Here is a 5,091-nt window from a genome sequence, read left to right as displayed (position 1 = left end):
TGTTCCTCATTGTCTTTGTTATCTTTGGAGTTCCTTTCATGGTTCCTTTTGTCATTTCTAATGTTTCTTCCATCATTCCTTCTATTTCTGAAGTTTATTCCATTATTCTTTCTATCTCCAAAGTTTCTATCCATTCTACAATACTTTGTTGTATGTCTGAAGTTGTTGTATAATTGACATATAGGTGTTCTTCTTTTAGGATTCTATTGGTCATCAGGTGCATGACAATTTTGAGCTATGTGTCCAAATTTGTTACACTTATAGCACACAATCTATCTTCGGTCTTCATAAGGTCTTCCTTCTCTCAATGTTCTTTCATTAGATCTTCTTCTATCTATAGGGTTAGTATTTCTAGACATACTACTATTTCTTCTATCATTATCACACTTAGGTTTTCTACAATAAATTTCTTTGACCCATACCATGATAATTATGATAATAAAAATCCTTAACATGATTAAATGACTTGTTTGTACAATATCTTTTCATATGACCTATTTCATTACATGAAAAACACTTAGCTCTAGATTCACACCTAGTTTCCTTAGGAGATTCTAATTGCTTTAGCACATCCAAAATTTTAACTTCCTTGTCTTGTGCAACTTCTTTAGGTTTGTTAGAAGATTGACTAGATTCAATCTTATCATCAAATTTTCCTTTTTCTTTTGGTTATAATCTAATCTCAGGTTTCTTCACAAACATTTTAAATTGATAACCAAGACCATTCTAAGTAGGTCTTTGTATTGACATTGAATCATCAAGCTTTTCTCTGGTAGAATATAACTTCTCAAGTTGATGCTTGCACTAAGTTAATTCACCTTTCACAATAGTATTGTATTTATTAAGCTCTTCATGATCTTCTTTTAATGTTTCAAATTCAAATGTCTTCTTTACCAGACTTACTCTTAGATTTGCATTCTCAATTTTCAAATTAGACTCAACTTTGCTAGGATCATTTCTCAAAGTCAACAACAGATTCATAATCTTTAATTCATGGTTCAAGATCTTGTATTTTGTCTTCAGCTTTGAATAGTCATCATTACTAGTTTTAGATTCAGTAGATTCAGACTTGGATTTGAGATGTTCAATCTTTTCCTTCAATTTCCAATGTATACTTTGGGGTCTTCATATCTGTCTTTTAGCTTATCTCTTTCTTCAGTAAGGAGATCAATTTGTTCAAGTGCCTCTTCAAGATTCTTCATCAACTATTCCATTTCCATAGGGATCTTACTCAAGTTGTTAAGCTTCTTCAGAGTAACTAAGCTCTAATACCAATTGTTAGGAATAGGGATTACTGAGAGGGGGCATGAATTAGTAATCTAAAAACTTTAGTCACCAACTAGATATTATTTCTTACTTTAAATCATACATAATAAAGTAATAAATTAATTTTGAACAATAACAATAACCATGCACAAAGATAACTCATAAAACCATATTTTGTTAACTAGGGAAACCCTAGCCAAGGGAAAACCTCAGTGGGGATGATACCCACTAGATAATATATTGATATATAAGCTACTTATTAGAGGATGGACTTTGTTAGGAATCAATGAGAAAATTTAGTATAAGGATTCCCTGTTAGGAGACTTTGAATCCCTATTAGGAGATTCCAAATCTATTAGGAGTTGTGCCAACCCTATTAGGAGTTGTAGTATAGTAGGTGCAAGATGAGCCCACTGCCCAAACATGCACTTCCAATAACAAGAAGATCTCACTTCCCAAACAAGTAATCATACTTCTAGAATATAAGTACTATAACTTATTCCTTGATTAATCTCTAATCTTTAGCTCAATCTTAGATCACAAAATAGATTTTACAAAACTTCACATATATGACTTTCACAAAAGTTCGCATAAAAATGCTCAACATCACAATTACATGGTAGCACACTTGAATTCTTAATATGTCCTTTGGATAGATACCATGACTTTACACAAATTACTACTAGGTCAACTAAGACTATAATACACTTTTCTAACTTAGAGTATACATCTAGGATGTCAGTCCTAATTGGACAAGTAATTATTTTGTAAACAAAATAATATTTTCCTTCAATTCCATTGTCCTATTTCATTAAAACATGAATATCTTTGTTCAATATATTCCGTACTGACTTTTGATGTTATACACATCATCATCAACATGTATACAATCTCCATCTAACTTTTCTAGTCATAATATGACATCAACAACAAGTTATAAACAAAACAATACACTAATGTATACCAAATTCCATAGACAATTTTTTGAGTACCAAAAGCTAAGTATCTTTATTTTTGAAGTTTCCTATGAGCATGTACATCATGTGTTTCCTTAAATGAAAACAATTGCATATCTCGATTAGCCAATTGTCAATAGCAAAACATGCAAGAGGAACAACATCTAACACAATAGGGACTGCAACTAGATCCAAGAAAAGATGTTGGTGGGAGTCATTATGCTCAATATTTTGAGTGAGTGTTAACTATTTAGAAGGCATATTAGAAAAATCAGAATGCTATTGAGATTTTCATATTCATCATAACTAACATGTCATTAGAATCAATATCATCATCAATAGTATCTTCCATATCAAAATTAATATAATCTAAAATACAACTAAAATCATCATGTTTATCCATTAGTATGTTATTAATACTTCCTCCAAGGACTCGAGCATGGGTTTATCAAAAGAAGGAAAAGATTAAGAAGAAGACATAGTGTGAGAATAAAGTGTTGGATACAATTGTTAATTGTGTATTGTCTTTGATGTTACACAAATGTCATATCAGCCATCAGACAGAGTCTACCGAGCTCAAATGGTTAGTAAAGAAATTTATAGTGACTACCAAGCATTCCTAAACATTACACAGTAAGTTAGCTCTTACCGAGCTCACTTGGGCATCAAAATATTTTGTAGCAAAAAGTTAATGTTAACCAAGCTCCCAAGGTTAACAAAGGGAAAGTCAATGTCTACCAAGTTCACTCAGTCATCGAAGAGAAAGTTAGCTTTTATCGAGCTCACTCAGTAAGTGAAGGAAGTTGCAAGGTTTGTAGTGTTTACCGAGCTTCACTTGGTTAACACTAGGGAAACCATTCTGTAGAAGTGGTCATCAAGCTAGGTCGGGCAACGAAGAATTTTATTATTCTAAAAAATTAAGTTTAATTATTTTGTGCAATGTTTGCACCCAACTGATTTAATGTTTTTCAATTGTTGTAACTTGTAATTGAGCCGACTTGATAATCTATAAGGTATATATGAAAGGTCAAGTTGTGAATTCATGAATATGTAAGAATGTGGATGCATAAGAGTGTGAATGTATGGATGTAAATGGAATGAGTGAATATTGAATATATGAACGAATGTTGTGGAAGGATTAGATATCCTTATGGAGCTGCAAAGTTGTATTTGATCAGTGAGGATCTAGTGAAGTAGAATAGAGATCTGTATTCAGCAAAGATAAGTTGCATATATTTTAGATCACTTCATTGTTGCTTTCTAATCATTGTAACAGTGATTCAAAATCTCTTAACAGAGTTGGTTTAACAGCCATTTTGTAAATCCTCTAACAAGGTGACAATTCAGTTGATTTGTTCTTAAGACCTCCAACCATCCTTACAGGGTTATTAAATCCTCTAACAGGGTCACACCTAATAGTGTGTTTTGTAACCTTTAACAGGGTTGGCTCCTAATAGGGCTCACTTCAGAAGAGTGAAAATTGGTGACTAGTTACTTGGTGGTTTTTTCCATATTGGGTTTCCACATTAAATTTGGTGTCTCTTGTGTTCATGTTATTTTCTTTATGCGTGTATGTTAATCACTTTAAATGCTTAATAAGTTAACAGAACATCTATCAAGTTTTAGCATTTATTTGTGTGGTTACCGAGTGTCAGAAGCAACTATATTTTAAGACATCTAAGGATCTGTGGACTTATTTTTGTGGTAACTGATTCAACCCTCCCCTCTCAGTTACTGCATCTCTATTTCCAACAATTGGTATTAGAGCTTTCGGTGCTTACAAGATAAGATTTCAAGGATCTAAGCCAAAGATCAGGATGTCTTATAAAAGGGAAATTCCAAGACTTAACAATAACAACTTCTCAGCATGGCAAGGGTTGATGAGACTTCATCTAGCTTCTATTGGAGACACAGAACTAAAATACCTCGATGAAAAATATGCAAAACTAGCTGGTACACTATCTGTTAATGATATTGCTGAAAAGAAGACCCACAACATGATGATGATAGATATAGCATCTGCTCTGAGTTATGAAGAATTTGATGATATCAAAGACTGCAAATCTGCTTTTGAAATGTGGAAAAAGTTGAAAGAGATCTATGGAGGAGATGATAATGTTAGAAGAGCCAAAGCAGAAAGTCTGAGAGGATAATTTGATCAAATGAGAATGAGAGAGGATGAAAACATTGCAAAATATGTTGAAAGAGTCAAAACATGTGTCAGTGCAATCAAAGCATCTAGAGGAGATATCAAGGAAGAGACAGTTATAATTAAAGTTCTCAGAACTCTACTTCACATTTATGCAATCAGAGTTTCTGCAATTCAAGAAAGAAAATGTGAAGCGAATCATAAGATAAACCTAGAGGCCATAGTTGGAAGATTAATTGCATTTTAACTAGACAACTTTGACAACTATGTTCCAACTTCCAAGAACATTGAATCAACATTTGAAGCCAAGCTTTCACTCTAGGAGAAAGGAAAAAAAAAAGGAATCTCAGTCAAAAAGTGAAGATGAATCAGACCAAAGTTCAGACAGTGATCTTGAAGTAATAGTAGCCCTTCTAGCAAGAAAATATTCTAGAGGTAGAGGAAAATACAAAGGTAAAGTACCTCTAATCTATTTTTCATGTGAAGAAGTTGGTCATATTGCTGCTAGGTGTCCAAACAAGTAGAATAAAGATGAGAAGAAAGGATACAAGTTCAATGGCAAGAAAGACTTTAGATCATTCAAGGATACAGGTAAGAAAATATGTTTTATGGCTAAAGATTCTAATAATTCTAATGATGAAGAAGAAGATGAAATTTTCTACATTGCTATGAAAGATGAGTCTGATAATGATGAGGAAATGGCACTCATTTCTCATATGA

Source organism: Cupressus sempervirens, chromosome 1 (genome assembly GCF_028749045.1).
Source record: "Cupressus sempervirens isolate cs-2001-9-10 chromosome 1, ASM2874904v1, whole genome shotgun sequence".
Classification (NCBI taxonomy): Eukaryota; Viridiplantae; Streptophyta; class Pinopsida; order Cupressales; family Cupressaceae; genus Cupressus; species Cupressus sempervirens.
Note: the sequence above shows the minus strand (reverse complement) of the source record.